This window comes from Peromyscus maniculatus, chromosome 12 (genome assembly GCF_049852395.1).
Source record: "Peromyscus maniculatus bairdii isolate BWxNUB_F1_BW_parent chromosome 12, HU_Pman_BW_mat_3.1, whole genome shotgun sequence".
Taxonomy (NCBI): domain Eukaryota; kingdom Metazoa; phylum Chordata; class Mammalia; order Rodentia; family Cricetidae; genus Peromyscus; species Peromyscus maniculatus.
Window position 1 is genome coordinate 66891367 of NC_134863.1, and position 26927 is coordinate 66918293.

The 26927-nt window shown below is 36.0% G+C and overlaps 1 protein-coding gene across 10 annotated transcripts in view; it reads left to right on the forward strand.

Annotated features, from left to right (window-relative positions):
- The window catches only part of LOC107402019 (uncharacterized), a 474536-nt gene that overhangs the window by 19665 nt on the left and 427944 nt on the right, over positions 1–26927 (forward strand). For 9 of the 10 annotated variants that reach the window (XR_013043825.1, XR_013043819.1, XR_013043822.1 and 6 more), the window contains exon 2: positions 11470–11527. The gene's annotated coding sequence lies outside the window, so the exon portion shown is untranslated. Of the gene's footprint in view, positions 1–11469; positions 11528–16013; positions 16101–26927 lie in introns of all 10 variants that reach the window. The other variant, XR_013043824.1, reaches the window with a different exon arrangement.

The following is a 26927-nucleotide window of genomic DNA, read 5'->3' on the forward strand; positions in this document are numbered from 1 at the left end:
TGCAGGTACTAAAAGTTTTAGATTTGCTGTGCTGGGAGATGCGCTGGAATATTTGACCCTTTCTCTGTTAGTTTCATACCCTCTGAACCTCCATTGACCCACAGTAAAATGATGATAACCATGCCCATCCAGGAGGGCCGAGGGGAGAATTAGATAAAATAATTTATAGGAATAGTCACCTTAGATTATGTTTGTTTATTCAATATTCCAAAAAAACTCATGAGAAAATTATCAGGCTGTTTTCTCTCTTTCACTTCACAAGAGAATATGAAGTAGAATAAATGGCAGGTTTGAGGAATGCACTGCACTTGAAATTGTTTTTAAATAAAGAGATTGTTAACTTTTCCCTAGTTATGGAATAATTTTGTCCTTTCTGTAATCACTTCTGGGCTGTCTATCCCTATCTTCTCTGTTACGCTGTTTGGAGGGAGCAAAATATTTTCTAATATTCATACTTCTGAAAGTATTTCTCATATGTAGTCTTTTATGTCTTTCGTTATTATATTTTACATTTTAGATTGTCCCCTTGATTTCACTAATAGTTTACTAACTTCACAGCTGAACCCACTTTCAGACAAATGCCATACTATCAGGAGCTATACAGTCAGTCCAACCAATTCCTTGCCTTTAGTTTCTTTAAATATGGACTGGCTTAGATACATGGCCATTAACAGGGCTCCAATAATTAATTTACTAAGAGTTTCCTCCCTCTGCATTATTCAATACAAGACAGATTGTGATCTGGCGTATTTCCAAATGTCAAGACCTTATCCTTCACTTTCACCGTCAAATCCCTTCCTACATCTCTACAGGAAAGACCCATTCCATCGGTGACTGGAAAAGGCCTGAGAGCCAATGGCAGCAAACATTTCCCCACTGAAAAGTACAATCACACCTGTCCATACTACTTAGTTTTCTATTATAAGCATAGCATCAATATTATTTACTATTCAACAATTTGGCACACTTAACGATGTCTATACATTAGGTGAGGTGAAACTACATTTTAAAATTGAGTGTTCTATTTATAGTGTGGCAATAAGTCTAAAATACAGAAAGTATGAATAGATAGCCACAGCCTGCAAATGGTCATTAGGAATGAAGAATAATTAGAACCATCAGTGAAATCCAATTTTGCTTAGTTTATTAAGATTAAAATTTAATTTGGAAGCAAATTATTTTACTTTAAAAATATATTAGTGGTGAAGACTGAATTAAAATGAACTCAACCTCATTTCAAAATAGATGTCCTTTGTTGTTGATATATATATATATATATATATATACATATATGCATATATGTTTAATGGATTTCATTTAATGAATTATAATTATCAAAAGACATGTTGTACTACCAACTAAACTGTTTTAATTTGTATAAATTAAGTTTATATAATAGATCTGAATTGCTGAAGAAGTATATTTCATTGTAATTTAAGAACATTTAATGAGCAGACATTTGCTTTTTGTACTTAAACGTTAAATTATTATCATTTTATCCAGTTCTAGAGTTTGAGGTGCTAAAGCTGAAAAATATCAGTTGCCTTGCTCCAAGTTAATTTTCAAACCCATTGTTTGTTACTACCTTCATAGTGCGATGAGATTTCTAAAAATTAGGAAAGTTCCTCTTTAATCTGAAACATATCAGCAACTTGTATTGCATTATTTTTTCTGACACTGAATATTACCATTATTGGTATTATCTTTCCATATTTATGCCTGGAACTATTGCTTAAAATTCAAGTTGAATTCATATTATAGTGTGGCAATAAGTCCGAAGGAACAATGCAAATACAGTTGGGTTTATGTCACTTACTATACCAGCAGAATGATAATTCACAATATGATGATATACTCAGGCATCCTCATTGTTGCATGCTCACGTTGTTTCTCACACTTTATTAAGTAGCCAATAATAGACACTTTCTTTGCATAAATGAGGCCACTGGCTAAATGTTAAACTTGAAAATTATCTGTACTTCTTTTAACATTGTGAGAAGATACATAAAACAAAAATACATTTTATATATGGCAGATGTGTTTTTGTTAATGAAACTTGTTCTTTGACATTTTCATACATGTATACAGTCCATTCTGATTACTCTTGCATTACAACCTCCCTGTCACCTTCCGACCATCATAGCTTCACTCTCTTCCCTTTTCCCAGGTTCATTAGTTTTTGTTTTGTTTTGTACTAAAGAGTTCAACCATGGCAATCTGTGAGATTGTTTTTAGAGCCCCCTTCATCAAAGTCTGGTGTGCTCACCTGGGACTATTTGAACGATGGCAGAGACTCTCCATTTCCCAGGCTGCATTGTGTCTAGAAGATGACATTTTATAGTTTTCTTCCTGTCTTTTATCCAATGTTCTCTGAGCTTTAGATGGATTGGTGTAAAGGTCCTGTTTGCAGCTGAGCATTCAGCTTTCACATATTCTCAGTACCTTGAGCAGTCATGTGCTCTAAACTCTCTTCTTTTTTATTGTAAATAGACTCCTCTAATTATGGCTAAAAGTAGCTTTTTTTTCCTATTAGTTTAGAATGTAGTTTGAGGCTATCCTCCCTGAGACCAATTACTTTTCCACACATTAATTTTAATGTTTATTTTTTTGCTTTTGAGATTATAATAGAATTATGCCATACATAGATGTATTTCAACTAGGCAGGTAATCTTCAAACACTTCAAAGACCTACAGAATATGGCATTTAAAATGTTTTAAAAACTTACACTTTTCTGGACATTGAGACATGTCTGTCCCTGGCAAACCCAATCTACTTCAGAGAAGATAATGGGTATCGACAAAACTCTGTATGGAGTTTGCTTTCTTTATGGCAAAAATAGCCATTTGGGCAAGAAACTGCTCTTACCTGGACTGTTTGACAATATGTTGTATAAACTAGACATGCAGGACCCATAGGAAAATGACCACTGAATTTACCAAAACAAGGAGAAATGGTCCTCCAGTTTCCTGCTTCACAGAGGAGACTACTAGATATTCTACAGAACACAGGGAAAAGTGACTGAGAGACTCTAGACCTATAGGATGAAGATGGATGCCCCAATGTTACAGGAGAACTTTAATTGACTGTCCAGGCAGCCAGCTGTCTCTGTCATTTCTAAAATTATGAAAGTTGCATGCAATTCACTTCCTATTTACTCAGGTAGTATTATATTCTTCTGGGGTCTTTAATACAGTTGAAGACTAAATAGTTACAATTTTCAATGGTTATAGTAAAAGATAAATTAATAAAAGGCAAAAGATTTATACGATCTGAAGAGAAACCAGAGTATAAAAGATAAATTAGATACAAAACTTTAGACTCACAAATATAGCCTAGATGATAGAATATTTTCTTTAAACTTGCCAAATACAAATAGACTAGATATTATAACTGTAATTCTTGCTTGGTAACTGTTCTATTATATGCAATTTTACTATGTTAAAATTAAAACCTTCCTTTTTGATTAGACAGAAAAGGAGAAGCACTGTGGAATGTCTTTCTGTATACTGTGAATATATGTTGCTCTGACTGGTTGATAAATAAAGCTGCATTGTCCTATGGCAGGGCAGGATAGAGCCGGCAAGAAAATCAAAGAGAGATAGTGAAAGGAGAAAGAAGAATATGGGAAGGCACCAAATCACTGTCCAAGGAGCAACATGTAATGGGACATAGGTAAAGCCATGAAACACAAGGTGATACATAGATCAATAGAAATGGGTTAATTTAAGATGAAAGAGCTAGCTAGCAAGAAACCTACCATAGGCCATACAGTTGGTAATTAATATAAGCCTCTGAGCAATTATTTTATAAGCAGCTGCAGGACCTCAGGGCTGGGTGGGACACAGGAAAACTTCCAGCTACAGGCAACCCATAGGAATGGCAAGACCCTAGATTGTTTAGGGGAGTGGCCTCTAGAGCCTCCCTGAACAACAACTCAAAAAGTGGTATTCCATACATAGCACTTGAGGTTTTGTTTAATAACCAGTGACTTCTAGGGACAGTTTTATACAGAGTGGGGGTGATGTGTGTGTGTGTGTGTGTGTGTGTGTGTGTGTGTGTGTGTGTATGTATGTGTATTGATGGTTATATTTTTAAATTACGTTACATAATCATAGGTTTCTGTGACTTTTTTTTTTTTTTTTTTTTGGTTTTTGGAGACAGGGTTTCTCTGTGTAGCTTTGCGCCTTTCCTGGAACTCCCTTTGGAGACCAGGCTGGCCTCGAACTCACAGAGATCTGTAGCTAGAGTTTTCCTGCCTTGCCTACAGTCAGGACAAATTTTTGTCACCCTCCAGTCCCATAGCCGCTCAGACCCAACCAAGTAAACACAGAGACTTATATTGCTTACAAACTGTATGGCCGTGGCAGGCTTCTTGCTAACTGTTCTTTTATCTTAAATTAACCATTTCCATAAATCTATACCTTGCCACGTGGCTGGGGCTTACCGGCGTCTTCACATGCTGCTGGTCATGGCGGCGGCTGCAGTGTCTCTCCGCCTCAGCCTTCTGCTTCCCACAATTCTCCTCTCTCCTTGTCCCACCTACTTCCTGCCTGGCCACTGGCCAATCAGTGTTTTATTTATTGACCAATCAGAGCAATTTGACATACAGACCGTCCCACAGCAGAGATCCACCTGCCTCTGCCTCCCGAGTGCTGGGATTAAAGGCATGCGCCACCACCGCCCGGCTATGACTTTTCCATACATATTGCAACTAGTTTACCTTGTCCTTGTTCCTCTCCTCTCTCCCATTCTCCCTGCTTAAATCACCTGCACTTTTCAGAGCACAGATGTTCATCTAAATATATCTCATTCTTGTTTAATACATATTAAACACTTACTTTAGGGAAAATAAATAAAATTAGAGAAAATAGAGAATGTTTTTATTGAGCTATATGTGTGAATTTTACAATGAAAATGATTATATATACTATAATGTGATTTAAAAATTAAGAACTAAATTTAGACTCAATGTTAATTATTATGTAAATATCAGATTAAATGGTGTGAAATCATTAAATCAAAATTTCACAGTAGGGGGGCTATGGCTTTCTAATTTAGATATGTCTGGCCATATCTTAATTTCTGAGGATTTTCATTTCCCTAACATGAAATTATATGTAGGGTTAGTTAACTAATGAAACATGCTAGATTTATAGAGAAAATTATTTGTAACCATGCCACTAGGTGTGTCCAGTTTTAACTCTGTTCCATGGGGAAAAAATAAATATGTTTTAAAAAAATCTTTATTTACTGGAGCTTAAGCAATTCACATGCTTTCCTTATGTCTAACTTTGGTACATAAAAGGATGGCAGCTAAAAGATCTTTAAATTGTATTCAGAAATGTTGCCAATTGAATTTAAGCTTAGCATGCAATTTATTTTAATTGCTTTCCTACTCCCCAAATTCTGGAGTTCAGAGTTTAACTCGAAATTGTTTTCTCAAGTTTAGCTCTAGCCAAAGTCCAGGAAATGGCTTATGTCTGTCAATATTTGACTTAATGGATTTGTTCTATGTTGGCGCTTCATCCTTTTCATACTAGACTGTGCCGATGACATAACTATGTGGCTCTTTGCAGGCTCCACTTGGAAGTAGCAGACAAAAACCATGAAGAAATCAGCAATTATTTAGATGGGTTATTGATTCTTAGTAGAGTTCTGTAAGAAATCATATGTTTATTAACTCATTATTTTGCTTTTATTTTATCCTGATATAATTTCAGTATTTTCATGAATTCCAACCCTAGTTAAGAAGTTTTTAAGTCAGGAACAATATGAGGAGGTTCAAGGTATGAAATCAATGAGTTATCTGAATGTTAAGGTTGTTACTTAGTGGGAAGTTTTTACTGCAGAAACAAAGCAGTAGAGAAGAACCTCTTCAGAGAAGAACCTCTTCAGCCATGTCATTGAGAGAAGCTATCTTAAGTTGGAGAAAGTCCAGCAGAGTCTAGATGAAAAGGGACTGGAGTTTTCAAGGCTAGGGTTGGCTGCATATTTAATTACATGGGATGGCTGAGAGGAGAAAGCCTACCATGAAATAATGCATCTGGTATGTGCTCTGCTGAAGCTTGTAAATATGATATGATAAGAAATGATTGCACATGAGGCAGTTTAAAAGAGTTCACACTTCTGAACTCATAAGAACCTGCAGTTGAGGCCATAGATGCTGACTGCAAGCTCTTGAGCTCTCTTAGAGAGTTTCAACTGGAGAGCAAAGGGCTGTCCATTTTCAGAAGACTCTAGCAGGAGTGCCAAAGACAAATAGAGTGAGAACAAGAGGCATCAACCAGTATCTTCAGGGCAAAGTGAACCTTGAAACATTGTCAAATGGCAGAGTTGGGCAGGAGAAATATTGACTGTAGATATGATGGAAGTGGGAAAGGTAAAGCCTCATCGGCAATGAAAATTGGACCGTGTAGGGAATGCAGTAATACTGGTTTAATTCCCAGACATCTGTTTTAAGTTAGTGGGTGGAGAGTTGGGATACTCACAGATGGAAAAAGGAAGTAGTATATTACTTGCTTTTATATAACGGGTACCACATTACCCAACAAAAACAACTTATGGGAAGAAAGATTTACATTGTCCCACTTTTTTAGAAATTTCATCTCATCATAGAAGGGGGGGGGGCTGTGGTGAAGCAGGCCAAATGGGGGAAGTGCGAGTATGAGGCAGAGGCTGTTTCGTACTTACCTATGAGGAAATTTTAATAACTACTATTAAATTTATTCTTCTACAGTTTCATAGGTGTGTATAATGCCTCTGATTTCTCTTATCTCTTGAAAAATCATCCCCTTCCCTACAAATCCACTTTCCCATATTCACATGTCTGTGTTTTGTTTTGTTACACTCTGAGTTTTACCAGGGCTATTCACTGAAGCCTGGTGGGATAATCAATGGGCATAAAACTGAAGACAGTGACTCTTTATCTCCCAGAATCCATCAGGAGCCAATAGTTCAGCAAGAAAGTGTAAGGCACTGTTGCCCCCCCATTGCCACCAACCATGTTATAGATTGTTTCACATTCTTGTGAAAGTTCAGCACAGACAACCACAACTGATCCAAAATCATTATTGCAATGGCTATGTGATGCACAGAGGACAGCACTTCACAGCCCCTTTCCTTACCTTTGGCTTTTACAAGATTCCCAACCCTTCTCCTGTGATGTCCCCTGCTTCCTAGAAAGGACGTGTGTCTCATTTAGGATTGAGCATTCAACTACTACTCATTCTCAAAACGTAAAGCAGTCGTGCGTCTTTGCATTCACCTCATTCATTAAAAAAGGCAAGCTTTTCCAATTAAAACAGAGAGTAGCATTTGTCTATGAATATAAACACAATATTTAGAAGGCAGTTTGATGCTGCACCAATTGAGCTCAACAAACTCAACAGTAGTAAGTTTCCCTGTATGGCTTAAGGCCTCCTCTCCCAACTTTTAAAACCTGGTTATATGGTACAGGTATGAATCCTTTACTGTGGATTGGGCCCCAGACACAATGAGAGAGTAGTTGATTACTCCCATAATAGCCGTGTCATTATTGAACCACTGTGCACCTTTTGCCTGGCAGCATGGTGTTATAATTCATAGGGCTCACTGATGGTTACCACACCTCTACACCAGCAGTCTGCATATCACCTCTGACACTGTGCAGGCTTTGTATACAGGGAGGAAGCTTCCAATTCAGTTCTAATTTGGTTTCTTTGTATTATTAAACCAATGTGCTTGGTGTCTTCAGCAATAGGGTATTACCATCTAGTTCCCCTGGGCAACCAAGAGCAGTAGCAAGAGCCTATTTTGTTTGGGGGACTTTGGCAGTAAATATATAAGGAAATATTCCATGCCTGGTACTTTGATTTTTGTTTAATAATTCATGAGTTTGAGGTGAAGCACTGGCTAGCTATGCAGGATATCACCTTTGTAATTCTTTGTTAAACCTATAATTTTTTAATCGGATTACAAATTGTAGAATTCCAAATGGACTTTTCATACCTCTTTCATCTTGGTCAGTCTTCCTTCTCTCCCCTCCACCTCCCCTGTGCTCTCACTCCATCCCTGCTTAAGTCTTTTCACCTAGTAGAATTCCTTTTGACTGTCTCATGTCCACAATCCATGCACCTTTAAGTCTTTCTGCACCACAATGGCCCTTTAAAGCTTCCCTGGATTCTCTAGGTATTCCAAGTTAAACACACAAATCTGATTCCTGGAAGATAGGATTCACCTGAAACAGAGAACATATGACATTTGTCTTTCTAGACTTGCAAATTTTACTGAGTAAATATTTCTCTAGTTCTATCTATCAATTTTTTTGTGAATTTAAGTTTTCATTGCAGCTGAATAGAATGCCATGATGTATATCTACCATATTTTTATTATCAGTTTATTAGTGACATGGAGACTGGTTGCATTGCCTAGCAATTGTGACTATAACAGCTGTGAACATGGTTGTGAAAGCGTGCAGTAGGATAAAAACTTTGAGTATAAGCCCAGGAATGATATAGCTGGATCATATGATACTGTAATTTTTTAGCTTTTTAAGGAATTTCAACACTGATTTCATTAGTGGCTGCACCCGTTTGCACTCACATCAGTAATGGATGAGGTTCTCCTCGTCATGGCCATCTTTTGTAGTCATTTGATTTCTTGATGATAGCCATTTTGGCAGGGGTGAACCTCAAAGTAGTTTTAATTTGTACTTCCACGATGACTAATGATGATAATGAGAATAAATATGTTTAAAAGTCTCTATTAGCCATTTGTATTCGTTCATCGATTTGTTGTAAATGGAGCTGATTGGAGATACCAGGTCAACATTTGGCGTGTGGGCATATGCCATAATGCAGGACTGGATGTCTCTGTTACTCTAGAGATGGAAAAAATTGGTCATTGGCACTTGAGAACGATAATATTGATAAAACTAAAGCAGATGTTGAGAGAAAAAGAAACAAGTTAGAAAGGATAACTTGGAGAAAAGTATATTTAAGATAAGGAAGTGAAGCTGACATGATGGCGTGGTACTAGTGCTTGCCACAAATTCCTGGTGATCTGTCCTTGATCCCAGAACCTACATAAAGGTGGAAGGGGAGAACTGGATCTACAAAGTCATCCTCAGGCTCCCACATGTTTACTGTGGCACTCACACAAGCAGTAAGACTCACAGTGTCAAAAAAGGAGGAGGAGCTAGTGAGAGAGCTCATGAAAATGTACAAGGTGCCATAATCAGGAGTCTATTGGGAACCTATGAGAGAATTGTTTTTCAGAAACATTGGAAGTCAGAGTTAAGATCTCGCTTGCTGGTATAGAAGAATGAAAAACAAATGGAAGCAGTAAGCTGAGCAAGTTCACATTCTGTTTTGAGGTGCTTGTGGGAGAAGAAAACATTGACTATCAAGATGAGAGACAAATAAACCTTACTAGTGCTTTGTGGTATATAGGTAGTAGAGGGGGACCTGGAAGCATGGATGAAATAGGAATTACTCATGAGGCAGAGACATAGCAACTCTCAATAAGTAGGTAATGGACAGCTGCCATTATTCATATTGTGAAGGAAACTGTGGATGATCAAGTCCAAATTACGGCAACTGAAAGCACAGTCTGTTAACCAGAGCTTACATAACAGGTGTTTTCAAACCTTTGGACAAGCCAGGCTTCTCTCTCAAAATCCTTCCGTTCTACCATATCCAGATATTTTTCTCCATAGACACACCAATAAAAAGGGGATATACAAAATGAAGACAATTGCTCCATTCAGAGACTAAAAGTCTGTCACAGGGACCCCTCCTACTGTGGGACACTTTACATTTGTGAAACAGTCCACGTGAATTTCTGTGACTTGCTATAATTTTGGAAAGAACTGTAATTAAAGCTGAAATTGGCAATAGTGTCATGTCTTCAGGATATTATTTTGGGCTCTTAGTTTTTCATATTTCAGCTGATAATTTCATAATGCAGAAAACATTGCAATTGAAATATGTGAAGACCCATACCAATATATTTAATATTTCAATGTTGTTAAGATAATATGACTAAATTTAATGTACTTACATATTACCAGTAAGATGTGTGAAAATGGAATTTACTTAGACATCTAGAAGTGCAATCTTCGTATTTTAAATGATTTCATTCTTTTGCAATGCCTACTGTAAACAGGACATTGAGCTCAGTGCCAATACAGAACAGGAGTTAATACTCGATCTGCAGAATGGCTCTCCAAGCTTGGTTTTGCTCTTCCACGTGGAACCCTTTGCATACTTGCAACTTTCAGTCTCTACAGTACTTTTTCACACTTCACATTGAGCTTGGAGTTGATGAAGATTTAGATCAGTAATCAAATAAAAGATTAATTTAAAAGGATCCAATGGGGGGGGGAATGGTTCTCTCCATTTTAAAAGTGTTTTAGGAAAAAAAAAGTTTTATTCTTGAACAAGAGGTCTAGCCACAGGTCAAAGACACTCAGTTGTTTGGCTAAGCACTTTGTGAGCCAAAAATACTTCAAAGGTTAAAGAAAAGATAGTCACAGGAAATGAGCCTTGGCTCAGAGTACAGCTGGATTCTGCAACCGTTTTACCTGATTGCATTTTATTCTGTATTAATCAAGTAGATGTAAAAGTGTATTCAATATTTTAATGAGCTAAGATCATTAGAGTTAAGCTTCATGAAGTCAGGTGATCTATCTTGTTCATTACTGATTCCCCAGTGCCCACTTCAATCCTTGGCATTTATCAGAGCCTTAATAAAGGTGTTTTAAAATAATCCCATGGAAAGACAATGAATTGAAGCCCCGAACATCAGCATCTGGTCACAGTTCTGCCTCTGAACCAATGTCTCAGCCAGACAAGCTTGTCCTTGTTTCATTGTTCTCATTTAAAAAAAAATAAGGATTTTTATTGATGGAAATTCTTCTGGTTTCATTAAAGTGCTTGGCAAGTCTATTTGGAATAAGTTGGCAATTACTACCTTAAAATAAATACATTTTTCATAGACGATATAATTGCTAACATTATAAATTAGGTCATATAGTAAATGGAACAAAATAGATTTGAGGATATTGATTTCATCTTATCACAGTGAAATGTTACAGTGCAGCTTTCCCACGCAGAAAGTTTTCAAAGTACTATGAACAAAGAAGAGCCTGGGGGTGCAGTTTCTTCGTTTTGTTTAAAGGAAATATTGAGTCAGAGTCCAGAGGGAAATATTTCTTTTAAGTTCACAGTGTGATTCCTGCAGGTCAGAGTTGAGGCCGAGGGCAGGCAGGTGGGGAGGGAATTCCTGGTCCTAATCCTGGGGTGTGAGTAAATAAGACATGCATTACCAACAGAGGGTGGACAGTATTCATATTAAGTAGAACCATGAAGTTGAATATATCTTTGTGGAATTCTAAAACAAGAATATCAAAGATCACAGAATTAATCCATGAAAAAATGGTTATAGAAATTAGGCTGTACTGACCCTCTCCCATCTCTCTTGTATCGTAGATCTTTGAGAATGTTACTGGGATAATTGTCCAAATCAAATTCCATGCATCCAGCCATGGTGAGTAGAACTATTTAAAATATCATTTTTTTGTTTGTTTATCTGTAATTTTTTTCCATTGTTAATCACAAACTTCTGGTGACTGATATAGGAAATTCAAAGAACTGATCTTCATGTTTCATATTTTTATGATAAAAAGGAGAATGATAGGCTAGGTAGCTCAGCTGGTGGTGTGCTGGACTAGTATGCTTGAAGGCCTGACTCTGCCCAGCACCACATACAGCTGGATAATGGTGGATTGAAATTCTAGCACTGAGGAGTTTGAGGCCGGAGTATCCTAAGTTCAATGTCACCAATAGCTACAGAGTGAGTTCCAAGAAGACTATTAGAGATTAGAGTCACTAAATAGTTTTGACTAAATTTTAAAATTGTTATCCTGAAGTGCAAATATACAATGTATATAGTTTTGCAGCACTTGCAAAAGTAAAATGCCTAAAATGAATCCTCTTGCTACTATCAAGTCTGTTTCACAAACACTGTGGGAAAGATTGTGTATGGAAATAGACGTATGAAACCCCCTTATCATGCTAGTGTGTGTCATTGATTGTCTTATGATAAAGTTATGAAAATCTAACCTTCAGGTATTAATGGAAAGAAACTGTTTGTCTGTTTGTTTACATTTGTTTTACCCTGGTAAACTGTTTAAATTTGCTTTAGGGGTTATCTCATCATCCTCCGCAATGAAATCATTTTTATTATTGTCTACAATCCCAGGTAGGACTGAATATTCTCTTGGACAATATTCTTCTGTTTGTGTCCATCACAGTGTCCAGCAAATGAGTGCTCTTGTATACAAAAGAGCTGTCTCAAGTATTGAGAGCTAAGAACCTAAATTAAGGGCTTCAGTGTGGCACTAACTATTGTGGTAATATTTTGTTTGTGATAGAACAAATAAACCTTGCCTGAAGATCAGAGGGCAGAGCTAGGCCACTAGTTAGCCAAGAGGCAGACGGAGTTCTGTGAATTCAAGGACACGCTGGGCTACACAAGACTGATCCAGTCCAAAAGAAAAACAGAGTGATGGCACACACCTTTGATCCCAGCACTTGGGATCTCATGCCTTTGCTTCCAGTACTTGGGAGGCATACATGCCTTTAATCCCAGCACTAGGGAGGCTGAGACAGGAAGTGATATGGCTGGGTGGTGAACAGAATATAAGGCTCGAGGAGACAGGAGTTCAGGTCTTTCAGGCTGAAAGAAGTAAGAAGTCTCTGGTGGCTCTGGCTGCTCTGTTGCTCTAATCTTTCTGCTTTCACCCTGATATCTGACTCTGGATTTTTATTATTAAGACCAATTAGGATTCATGGTATAGGCTATGTTTCCATCCCATAGTTTATGATGTTCATGGTGGATCTATATATTAAACATATCTAGTACAATAAAAATAAATCAGCCATATTCTCGACACTTAACCAGTTCATCCTGTTTACGAAACTGGGGATATTTTCAGTATATGAATGCACAGCCCACTGTCAGGATGCTAGATATAATGCAATGATGACCTAAGTTTCTCTTTTGCTTCCGTCTCTCATTGCAGCAAGACTGGAAATCTTGCTCACACATATGTCCTTTTGACCTTGACTGATTGTCAACTTGCTCTAAGCTTTCCCTTTTTATCAGCAAAATGAAGCAAAGAATACATATCTACTTGACTGAGTGTCCCAAGGGTTAAACAGATTAATGTGTTAAGAATGTTAGGTGTATACACACACACACACACACACACACACACACACACACACACACACACACACACACACCAAAAATGTTTCGACTAATTCTTTTAAAAAGCAGTTACACTAAGTTCCTTAGAAGGTTAGTTCTTGGGCTCTGAAGGGTCAGAAAAGGGAAAGGTTCTTTGTCAATATCACTAGTCATTAGCAAAACACAATGAAAACAATACCAGACATCATACCTCCTAAGGTGACTAAAATAAAAATGCAGATATTGTAATAATGACTGAGGATATGGGAAGAGTAAATTCTAAAACATTACTAGTGTGGTGGTAAAGTGATGTAGCTGTTTCTGAAAACAGTTTAACAGGCCCTCAAAAGTTTAATGTAGTTATTTTATGACCAAGCAATTCCATACCAGGTTCATACTAGGAAAAAAAAAAATAGAAGCTTACTGTTGGGATAAAGTGATTGACAAGAAGCAACTTCAGGGAGGAGGGGTTTATTTGGACTCACTGTTTGAGAGGATACAGTCCACCAGGGTGGGGAAGGGCTCTGAAGCGAAAGCAGGAGGCCCCTTATAACACAGCTTCAGGCAGGACTCGGCGGGGAGTGGATGCTGCTAGTCACCTAGCTAGCTTCCCCTTTACATTTTTTCCCCCAGCAGTTACAATGAATGGTTTTAAATAAAGATGCTTTGTGGATAATGTCTAATTCTGTATAGCCTAGTTGAACTTAATGGAACAATGAAAGATTGACCTTGTACATTAAATGAAGCAATGTTAAATAATACAAGTTACTTAGATGTATTTGAGAGATTTCTGTAAAGTCCCTTAGAACCACGTCCACGTGAGTACTTCTTACCTTTTGACATCCCACGCAGCTTCTTGCCATGTGTTTGTTCTTCAGTTATTTTGTGGCTCTAGGCATGAAACCACATTATCTGTAAATAAGAACCATTTTAGGTGTTTTTATTTTTTCCTTTTACTATAACATTCTTTAATATTTTCAGTTCATTACTTAATGGTGTGGTGGTAGCTTGTAGATGAATGTTAAATGACTAAACAGTATTTGTTTTTTTCCTGCTTTTATTTAGAATGTCTTTCATGATTATTATTTGAGTATCACATTGACCATTTATGTGGGTCTTTAATTCACTAGAATGTTATCCAATTACTAACAAGCTAAATTAGATTTTATGAGATTTTTTTCTTAATCTCATTTGAAATATATGAAGAACAATTTTAATCTGATAATTTGGTTTTCTTCTCTTGGCCAATTCACTTGCTCATGTCATGTCTTCCTTGGATAGTTTCATAGCTTAACATTTTTGAACAAATAGTATTAACAATTTATTTAGTATGTGTTTGTATTATTGTGTGTACTTGTGTGTATCTTCAGATATGGAGTTCAGAGGATAAGTTCCACGGTTAGGTCTCGCCTTCCACCACATGAGTGCTGGGGATTTAACTCACATCCTCGGGGTTGAAGGCAGGTGCCTTTACCTGATGAGCAATCTCACTGACCCAGCTCTCTCTTTTGTTATATAGTTTATGTCAATTTGTTTTATTTACTTAAGAATTTTTGGGAAGTATTGCAGAATGATGATAGTATTTCTTAGTATCCTTTTGTCTGGTAGTGTTAAGGAAAGGTAAGGGGTCACTGCAAACTCTCCCTGGAATGTGAATCTGGGGGAAAGATGCAAGTAAAATAATCAAGCCACAGACTTTACTTTAGGGGTGGTCTATAAAGAGTTTAAAATAGCTGAATATGTTGGTGCATGCCTTTAATTCCAGTACTCAGGAGGCAGACTCAGGGGATCTCTGAAGCCAATGTGGTCTATAGAGCAAGTCCCTGGATAGAAAGGGCTATATAGAGAAATCCTGTCTCAACAAAACAATAACAACAAAATGAAAATCCCCAAACTTTACATGTATTTTATCAATTATTATAAAGGAACTACATTTAATCTGACAGCCCTGAAATACCATGTTGCTCATTTTGTTAAGTTTTGCATCTTATTACCATATGTTTATAATTGAAATGCTTTTTCCTTGCAAAATTGTCACTGAATAAACCTGATGGACTCGCTGATATTTTCAACTTTTATGTATTTAATCTCTGATTTTCATTTTTTATGTCAGTATTTTGGAATATTTTGCTGATTCTCTCAAAAAGCCCAACCTGTAGTTATTGCTTGGTGTTGTTTGTCAAGTTATCAATTATTTCATTATATTCATATTGCAATATTCATTAATATGGAAATATCTCTGATTATATCCTCAGTTGTGTAAATAGGATTTGGATATAATAGTTTTCCAATGTTTTGAGTATGTATATGAAATAATACAATAGATAATCCTTGTCATATGATAATTTAAAGACATTTCTATCTTATCATACATCATTATATCATATAAATTCTTTATTCTTACAGATGGAGTAGACAAAGACAAGAATTATTTGTGCAAATTTGTACTGTAGGGTTATGTATAGGACTTAAGGATCTCTTTGGATCTGCACTGTCACACAGAAGATTGAGATCTCTACTAACTTCCCTCCTGTCTGAGAGGGAAGTGCCAGTGTTCCAGTTATTTCTCTGAATTATTCAAATCTAGTATTCTCACCCTAAGTGGATTTCTTTCTCGTGCCTTCTCGTTCATTTTGTGGCACTCAACTAAAAAGTGCAGTCGTTTTCTTTTGAATTAGTTAATATCTTTCTCTTGTGTCTTATTTTTAAGCACTATTTTATAACTAGTAAAACTCAAGGCAAATTTCAGACAGAAACTGAGACACAGTATTCTTTCTACTAGCCACTAAACATCCTCTGGAAAAAAAAAACTGTGTGCCAAGCAACATACCAAAAGATGGAGAAAGCAGACTCAGACTCCCCACCACAGGTAAAGTTTTAACAAGTCTGGAAGACAGAACGTTCTTCTGTTTGAACCTGCCAAGGCTCAGTATCTCCACTTTCTAGCAACATATCTTTTATTTGTGAACCTGAAGATATGCCAAACTTGGTGTGTTTTATCTCCAATCTGCCCTTCTTGCCAATTCCTGACCTACAAATGGCTATTCACATTGCCAACCCAGTGGATTTTCCACGTGTGAACTTTGCTGAATTAATGTTGTATTAATGTTGCATTCAATAGTTTGTCTTAACTCTTAGTAGTCTGCATCAAAATTCTGTTGACCACATATGCACATATCCCAAACTCTTCTATTTATCACCTTAGATTCAGAAAATAAAATATGCTCCAAGTGTTCTGTAAGCCCTGACAATGTATTCCTTTCTTTTGTACCATTCACCCTGTCATCAGAGTGCTTCCTGAAATTGATCTGTAATTGTGGTAAATTGTATGTCAGTCTGATGCAAACTAGAACTACCTAGAGAGAAAGTGTCAAGGAAGAATTATTTGGATCAGATCAGCCTATGAGAGATCTGCTTAAATGGGTTAATTGAAGTGGCAAGTCACCCTCTGAATGTTAATATAGAGAGGTCACTGAAGAAAGTGAATTTATGCATTCTCTCTCTCTCTCTCTCTCTCTCTCTCTCTCTCTCTCTCTCTCTCTCTCTCTCTCTCTCTCTCTCTCTCTTTCTCTCTGCTTTTGACTGAGAGAATGTAACTCACTGTCTGTCTGAAGTTTCTGCCACTACTTCCATATAGGCCATCTTAGACTTCCAGGCTAAGATGGCCTATAATCTAGAACTGTTAGCTGAAGTAAATCTTTTCTCCTCAAACTTGCTTAATGTCAGGGTGTTTTGTCAGAGAAACAGAAATGAAGATAAGGCATATATGATCATGTCAGTCACTTACTCATAAGTTTTGCCTTTGCATTGTGTAAAAGAAAAAGTCAAAGCACTTAGATAGCTTACTTAGTTTTATTCACAACTTATCAAGTTAAACTCTTCTCACTTTATTTTGGATTTATATCCTCATTTCTCCAAATCTGATCTCATTAATTATTAAGGATTATCACTTATTCATATTCAATTGCATAGATAATGTATATATACTAATCATTATTTGGAAAAGAAAAAAATAATCAGTAAATATTACCTCTTAAATGAATCAAATGGAGAAAACATTGTTTAGTTTGGTAACATAGAGAAAACCCTTGGAGTTTTATTATGAGAAGAATGGCATAGGAATGTAATTCTTATGTGTAATTTAGATTTGATCTAGTCAATATGCTTTTTTGTATATTTAGAAATAAAGTGTCAGAATCTTATAAAGTGCTATAGTTAGCAAAGTTTAATTCTCTGGGACCTAATATGCCTTAATCTTAATGACCAAAATAAATAGCATTTTGAGTCCAAATTAGAAATTCAAGATAATAGTAAACTATGACTTCTGCATGAAATTAGTGGTAGATTCCATTTTAGATTTAAATAACTATTTGCATATACTACTAAATAATTTACCTTGAAGGCTGTAATATTATGCCTCTTCTAGAACATTCATATTCAGCTATTTGTGATCATATAAATGTCAGTGTTTTTAAGTATGGGGTTGGATATTTGATCCTGTGACACAAAAGTCAGGACTGGGATGGTTATAAATGCTCATAAAGATGTCTCAAAAACTGGAGTTGCAGAGATTGACTCAGGTCGAATGAAGTCCACAGGTGCTTCACAAAACTTGGCTCAAGTATAGCCTGGAGTTCTTATATTCAACAAACATAAATCAGCCAACAAAAATCTGCCTTGTATTTTTGATAAGTGAAAAATGTCTAAACTTAATGGTATATCTTTACAATTATTCTTTGAAGTTTTTAATTGTTTGGTCTTAGTCATTTCTTTTCACATGCCAATGTATTAGTGCTTAATAGTGTTGTGTAATAGTCTAAAAACGTTACCAATGACAAAAATTCTTGAAATAATTTTAAAAATAGATCACATGTAATATGATTTCACTGATTTCTTAATTATTGCTGGAGCACATAATATTTTCAATTGACTTAACTACTATTAACAGATTTGTTCCAAGTCTGGCTTATTTTGTTTAACATTATAATCTCCACTTCTATCTGTTTTCCTTCATATAAGTGATACAATTTTGCTCTTTATGGCCAGATAAAACTCTACTGTGATATATATCAAATTTAGTGTTATCCATTTATTTGTTAGTGGGAATCCTGGATGATTCCAGACTATTGCTTGTGGTCTCTCCAATGAAGAATCTGTTGCTAAAAAAACAAACATGACTGTAGAAGGATTATTTAGGTTATAGAAGGAGAGAGGCATGAAAGAGGAGCATTGGAGATCATTCCAGAAGATTAATATGATCAAAAGACATATGAGTATATATGAAAATGTCATAGTGAGGCCAATTTATTCAATTAATGTTTGCTAATAAAATATGGAAGTATAAATTGTTCCTATTTCACGAGGGTTTTTTTTTTTAAAGACCTCAACTCCAGTTCACTTGGCAAGGATAATAGTGAACTTTCTTTAATAGCTCTATATTCTGTGAGGTTTTTTTTTTAAAAAGATATTATAGTTTTATAAGAGTAAAAAAACCTTTGAAATTTTGTAGATTTTTAAAAATAATATTTAAACATAGAAAAATATGCTAGGTTCACAATAAATGTCAATAAAGACCTTCTTCTTGGTCAAAAAGGGTCCCAAGTATTGGAACTTAAGGAATACAAAAAGACATATAGGATATTTAAATGACCTTGTGTTTCACACACTGAGGTCATTCTTATTACAGAAGGGCATACTTCTACATGTAGAATTATAACATCAAGTTAAAATGTTGGGTAGTATTTCGAGAGCATTTGATCTAATGCCCATATTACGTAGATTGCCAAGGAAATCCAGTGGATTAGTGAATTCAGCGGTGCAGTCAGCAATCCAATTTAACTGTAGTGATAAATAGATGGAGATAAACACTATAGTTTTTACCATTTGCTTTAGATTTGAATACAGATTTTAAAAATCAGATTATATATAAAAGGCTCCTGAAGGCAAATGAGGTTGAGCAGAGTCATTGTATCAGCTTTTCAAACGTATTTTGTAATGCAGCTTCTCATGAGGAATGAATATGCTTTTTCACAAGTATATCATTCCTTTTCTGTAAAAACACACTTCCCAACTACTACACATGGGTCATCAGACTTGTTCTTTCAAATATTTGATTTTTTTTTTTGGAGCATATGGAACCATTACATTGTCTTCCTTAAATGGTACGACCTAATTGACTTATTACACAATTTGTGGCTGAGATACTATGAAAACAATTCATAGCTGTAAAGACCAATCCAATCTGATTCTTACTGCTGGTATAAAAAAATAGGCTATTGAAATATAACTCCAAAACTTGAAAAGTGTTAGAACCTTCCTTTTCCCTTTAGATACAGCTAGCATGGTGTGGGAATCATACAGCCCTAGCTATATTGTGTTCAGAAATCCCTGCCACAATAGCACAGTGGAACTAAGTCATGGTGAATGGTCCAGCTCCATTCCCTCTTCCTGCTCAGTGTGCCTAGATTTATGTACCATCTGCTCTCCTTGGATTGACCTCTGAAGCCTGTGGAGTACGTCCTTTCCCCTTACTAACTAGAGGTGTGGCCTCCATTGCCTCATTTAACAGTCAGGTTTGTTTGTTTGTTTGTTTGCTTTGTTTGCTTGCTTTGTTTATGGCCAGGGGAAGGCCCTTTTTTCTTCACTACACTAAACTTTTCATCAGTATGGATGGAGATAGACAATTAGAAAGTATCTTAATTAAATGTTTTCCAGATCACAGTCTTGGAATCTAACAAACTTGTTGAAGATGCTCCCCACACCCCGCTCTGTAGCTAGAGTTTACTGCCTTGCCCACAGTCAGGACAAATCTTTGTCACCTGCCAGTCCCACAGCTGCTCAGACCCAACCAAGTAAACACACAGAGACTTATATTGCTTACAAACTGTATGGCCGTGGCAGGCTTCTTACTAACTGTTCTTATAGCTTAAATTAATCCATTTCCATAAATCTATACCTTGCCACATGGCTCGTGGCTTACTGGCATCTCCACATGCTGCTTGTCCTGGCAGCAACTGGCAGTTTGTTTCACTCAGCCTTCCACTTCCCAGAATTCTTCTCCTCCTTGTCCCGCCTATACTTCCTCCTGCCTGACTACTGGCCAATCAGTGTTTAATTTACTAACCAATCAGAGCAACACATTTGCCATACAGAACATCCCACAGCACCTCTCCTTAGTAGGATTGCCAGCAGTAGACCTTATCACAAAAGACAAGGATAAATATTTATTGAGCCCAAAAAAATATCTGAAGGACCCTCATTTGTTTACATTGTCTTGTGAAGATGTTTAATTATATGTGGCATTATTAGGGATTCTGGATGAAACAGGGTGTTCTTTAATATTTGTAAATAAAACTGTATGGAGTAAACAAATGGTTAAAGTACTTTCAAGTGTCCAGGATAAATATTTAAAGGATATTTGTTTTCAGATGAAAGCCTCTGAGAATATCGTGTGCTTTACTAAATTTCTGCAGTATCTGTCTTTTTTTTGGAACTTGTGGGATCCACGGTTTTGTAACATTAGTATTTGCAGATGTGACTTGTCTTCCCTTGCAGAGGCATGGATGACAAGAGAAAAAATTTTAGTTGGATTAAATAATTTTTTCCTTGAAGAATAAGAAAATGCTGAAGGAAAACTGTACTGCTTCAATTTGGCACATTTCAGAATATGAATTGAGTAACTCTTGACCAGTTATGAATAATTTACTTTCTCTATTATGCTAACAACACAAAAAATTAAGGAGAGAGTATGTAATCCCTGTATTGTTCATGAGTTTATGTTTTTCTAAAAAAAAAAGATAATTATACAAGTCTTTATAGATATTTGTTTTGATAGATATAAAATTAGAATTTATGGTTTATTCTTTCAAAATGCATTTTAAGAAACATTTAGGAGAAATTGAAATGGAAAAAAAATTTCAATTACTGATTTAAGAATTTTATTTTCATTACAATGAAATAGAAATATCTATTATTGTGAGAGATATGAATTGCTGATAGTCTTCTCTATAAGTTATACTCTATAATAATAAAACATTCTACTCTCCCTATACTTTCACACATATGGATTGTTATTTACTGATTAAAAAATTCCAGTTAACACACAGAATTATATGGAGATTGGGTTTTTATGACAAATATGTTATCATTTTCCAATGAAGTTATGCTGGAGAATTGTGAGCCGGGTAGCAGTGGCACATGCCTTTAATCCCAGCACTCATGAGGCAGAGCCAGGCAGATCTCTATAAGTTCGATGCCAGCCTGGTTTGCAGAGCAAGATCCATGACCGGCACCAAAACTACACAGAGAAACCCTATCTTGAAAAACCAAAACCAAAACAAACAAACAAAAGATGGAATTAATTGTGAACATGTTTTCATGATTTTTTCTCATAATTTTTGAAAAGTTTAAAGGCAAAATATTTGTTGCTTGTAACGTAAAAACTTGAACTACTATGTATATATATGATATTTAGGAAATGAAGAGCTAATGGTTTCAGAAACATGTGTTTTCATGGTGAATATAATAAAAATTTCATTTTCTGTGGTTTCAATTTTTGTTTAAATAGCATTTTTCTAAGTGAACTAAATATGGTTAATTTAAATTCTAATTCAATATCTATGAAATCTACTTTTGTCCAGTTCTCTAATCTGATATGTTTAAGGGTTTAAAACATAAAAAATCTTGTTTTTTAAGTCTTTTTCTTAAAACAATTAAATAGTTTCTTTTAGGTTTTTTAATTAAAATGAATTTTAATTAAATACATCTGTGGTTATTTTTTCTTTTCTGTCTGGAAGCAGGTGTTTTTGTTTTGTTTTGCTTTGTTTTTTAACTATATGCCATTGCAGTAAAAGGATAAACCTTATCATGGCTACTCCTAAAGATTTGTTTAAAAGGTTGTTTCTCAGATAAAGACCATTCTTCTAACTGGAAGAATTTGGTTATTCTGTGTATTTTCCCATAGAAGCATCTGATAAATTCTTGTGTTTATTAAGCATGTGCAAAGCATTCAAGACCCCAATGACAAGCCAGTTATTGTTGAAATGGTTTCATTCCAGTATCCTTGGAAGTCTGGTTAAGTATTTGCTGATAAGCCTCTGTGGCCCTCATGGTTCTGGCCATGTGCTAGATGAAGATTTTACAAGAACAACCTGCTGCATTTATGGGAAGTTGGCTTTTAGGGAATTTTTTAATTCCTACCAAGTGTACATTCTATGTATTCATTGATAAAAGAAACCAAATTCTGTTTTTTAAGACAAGCAATAAGTTTAAATACAATTCAAAAGCCATTTTTTAATTTTAATATTAAAATATAATATAATATAAATAAAATATAATATAAGTAAATTAAGCTAATTTAATTAAAATATAATTTTTTAAAAAGTAATTGTCAAAATGAAAATCTTTAGATTTTTTCATTATGTATTTTCAAACAGCTAAAATTCAAGTTCCCTTTTCTTGCTGAGAATTTGGGATTTTCTAGGTACTTCTTTTCCCATGTTGAGTGAAAGAAAATAATGTTCATTGTAATATGGAATGTCTGCAAGTAACTTAAGTCCTTTGATAAATTCAGCTCTTAAGTTTTACTGTTAGGTAAAATTTAGACCTATGAATTTTTTTTTTGTTTTTGTTTTTGTTTTTTTGTTTTTTCGAGACAGGGTTTCTCTGTGTAGCTTTGTGCCTTTCCTGGGACTCACTTGGTAGTCCAGGCTGGCCTTGAACTCACAGAGATCCTCCTGGCTCTGCCTCCCGAGTGCTGGCATTAAAGGCGGGCGCCACCACCGCCCGGCCTAGACCTATGAATTTTTTTTCTGATAATTTGAATGAGATAATTGAGAGCTCATTTACCCTTTTAGCTTACTAAAAATCTTAAATGCAGAGCAAAATTGTAGTATCACAGACTAAAGACTGGTATGTCTAGCCAAAGAATGAGATAGCACTACCTAAACCCAGTAACTCTATATGAGTTTTATTTATTTAAACAATTACATCATTTGACGATTTCTCATGTGTACACAATTTATTTTGATGCATGTTTCCCGATCCCCTCATCTATATCAAAAACTCACCTCAACCCCATCCACACCATTCTCTTGCCCAGATTCATTGTTTTTGGTTTTATTATCAGAGGCATTGAGTTTAACTAGGACCATCTGTGTGACCATTGGATTAGAACTGTCCATTGGTGCCTGGTAGAGTCAACAGTGGGTTCACAACAGAAGGCAATGACTCCCGCTCTCCTTGAATCTCTCAGTAGCAAATAGTTTAGTAGTAAGATGCGGGGCCACTAGAGTCCCTCCTTCATCCGTGCCTCACTGTTGTGAGCCTTCTGCTTGGGCAGGCTCGGAGGGCATATACAACGGCTATATATTTGAGACGAAAATGTCTGCGCCTTGCCCAGAGTACCACAAAGAAAATAAAAAGGTGATTGAAGGCAGATAGCCTGAGTGGCTGGAGGAAAACTCATCTCAGAAGCAGTGGTATCTCTGTGAGTTGTAGGTTAATGAAGACTTAGAAATCCTGCATAGCCTTTTACCATTCCTCTAGTTGCCCCCCGCCCCCATAACTAGACCCTATTACTAAAGCTATTATACACCCTGGTGAATCATATAAAGAAGTCAAGGACTTCCTCCCTGATGGTCAGCTATCAAAGCTTCCGAAGGTAATATGAATGACAGTGGGGACAAAAAGGCATCAGTAATCTTACTCAGATTGCAAATCTTATTATCTATGGGACCCACCTTCCATGCAAGATATGCCCTTTAGAGAAACAGTGCCATTACTGTTATGGGGGTAACCAAATGCTCTCTGATTGGCATTGAGTTCTGCTACTATAAACCTGGTGATAAATCCATGGTGGGGAAGATCATAGGCCTTGCAATACAATGGAATATATATATTCCATATGTATATATGTATATATATTCCATATATATGTGTGTGTATACATTATATATATGCATATATTTATACTTGAGGATTTGACACTTGAGGACTCAAACTTTGGTACTGAAAAAAATTAGAAATGTTATTACAAAAGAGCTTTAGTATGGACATACAAGCTAATCATTGATCATTTTAATTTTTTCATGAAAATAATTTGAAAAATGTAAGAGTAATTAATTATTCTAATTTTACAAATTATAAAGCTCGAGATTTTGAGTTGCAAATTAAATAGCTTCTGAACGCTACTGTCTTATTAATTATATCATGATAATGTAGGTGTCAGTACTGCAAAATTCCTGTCTTGCTTTTGACAGAATTGTTTTCATTTGTATTGTGAATATCTCAGAAGACAAAAAGATCTCACTGCATTAGTTTTATAGTAATTATAGAGGGTCCAGCTATGTTGAAAATTTTAATGATAGAATAATTCCCATAAAAAATTTAAAATGCCATATCATGGAAAGAAACATTGATTTGAATGGATAATGCTCTTCTGTTTTCTTTCCATTGTTATTCAATCTGAAGATGTTTTGTGCCATCTCTGAAGTGTATTTGTGCTGTTTTGGCTTTTTTTTTCAGCCAACCCTTAAGAGAAAGGACAGGATTAGTGCTATGTTGAATGCATTACGGATACCATGTCGAGGAAATACCAGGCCAGTTAAGTGCTTATCAGGAATATCATTATTCTTTCTGGTTGGTGCTCATGCATGTTGGTGATGGCCTGGTTCTCTCTACCAGCTACTTAGATGCCTCTTATCCAATTTAAACTTATGTCAATCTGGAATGGCATGACTTTGTGACTCTACTGTCATAATGTTAGACTCTATGTAAATGTTTCAAGATTATACTGCTTTTGATCAAAAAACTTATATCTGTATTATGTGGATATAAAAATAATAAAGAAAATGGCAATGAAGTATTATTAATGTTCTGCCACTTGTAAAAATCTAACTGTTTTCTCATTTGCATTTTTGATACATTTATTTAGTCTCTGTGTGTGTGTGTGTGTGTGTGTGTGTGTGTGTGTGTGTGTGTGTGTGTGCCTGTGCACATGTGTCTGTGTGTCTGTGCCTGTGTTCTGCCTGTTTCTGTGTCTGTATTCCATATGACCACACTGGAAAGAGACATAAAACATTCTTAGATCCCATGATCCTCCAGTTACTTGTGAGTTACCAACTCAAGAATTAGATTTAAACAGTGAGTTTATTTTATTTTATGATTATACTTTAGATGCCTGTTTTCTAATGAGAGATAGAAAAGGTATAGATTCAAGTGGGATGTGAGGTAGAGAGGATCTTGGAGGAGTTGGGGAAGGGGAAACGATAATCAAAATACGTTGTATGAAAAAATATGTTTCGATAAAAGAAAAAGATACGTAAGTACATCCATAAATACATATGTAAATAAACAAGTAAATAAATAATAAATAGCATAACTAAGCAGTCCTGGTCAAGCTGTGGTCCTGCCAATCATTATCTTCTTGGTCTGTCCTAAAATTTGTCAGCATGTAAAATCTCTCTGGAGAGAAACAAGTTCCCATCAAGCCTACTCCAGAGCCCTATCCTTCCCTGTCCCCACTATGAGAATCTTAGGGCAATTTCCAGTTTCTCTGAGCCCATCTTCTCAGTAGTCGGATGGTCACTGAAGGGAGAAGCACAAATGTCTGTCTAGTATCTTTGCTCTTTCAAGGATGGTTATACAGCTACTGTCTTGTTCAGTGGTTCTCAACCCTTCTAATGCTGCGAGCGACCCTTATTACTGTTCCTCATATTGAGTTGATTTCCAGCTACAAAATTATCTCACTGCTACTTCATACCTGTAGTTTTGTTACTATTATGAATCATAATGTGAATATCTGATATGCAGGATGTTTGATATGCAATCCCAAAGGGGTCGGAATCCACTAGTTGAGAACCACAGGTCTAGATTGTATAGCTTAAGCTTTGATTTGTGTGAAACATACTGTCCTTTGAGTTTCAGCTAGTTTGATTACAACAAATAGAAATACACTAAATGTATAATATTTCACAGAACAAAAATGTCTCAAAATATCTGGGTACTATATGCTGAGTTCTCTCTTTACAAAACACACATGGTATTTGGACTGGTACACTGAATCCCTCTAGAATCTGCATATGTGTTACAGTTGTGTAGTCTGGTCTTCTTGTGAGACTCCCAACAGTGAGAGCCGGGGCTGTCTCTGACCCTGATGCCTGCTTTTGGGACCCATTCTTCCTCCTGGATTGCTTCATCCAACCTGAATAGAAGAGGAAAAACCTAGTCTCACTGCAACTTGATTTACCTTAGCTGGTTGATATCTATGGGAGGCCTTCCTGTATCTGAAGAGAAAGAGTGGAGGAGGAGTGGATAGGGGCATGGAATGGAGGTGAGAGGTTGGGAAGAGGGGAGGGAGGGAAAACTTGGGTTGCAACAAACAAAACAAACAACAACAACAACAAAAAAAAACAAAGAAAGATAAAAGCCTCACAGGGATTCATTTGTTCAAGAAACAAAAATCCTTACTCCAGGAAAGAAACACTCAAAGAATATTTGTTCATCATGTACTGTAAGAAGCCTGTGATGGGATGACAGGGGAAATCCTGTAGAACAAGCCTGACTTTCTTCCTGGCTTCTCATTCTCTGCTCTGTGGTCCACACTAGAGTCTCCTTTCCTTTGCCTTGCTCTTTCTTGTGGTAGATGCTCACACCTCTTCAAGCAGCTTCCTGGAATTCACATTTGTGAAGAATTAAT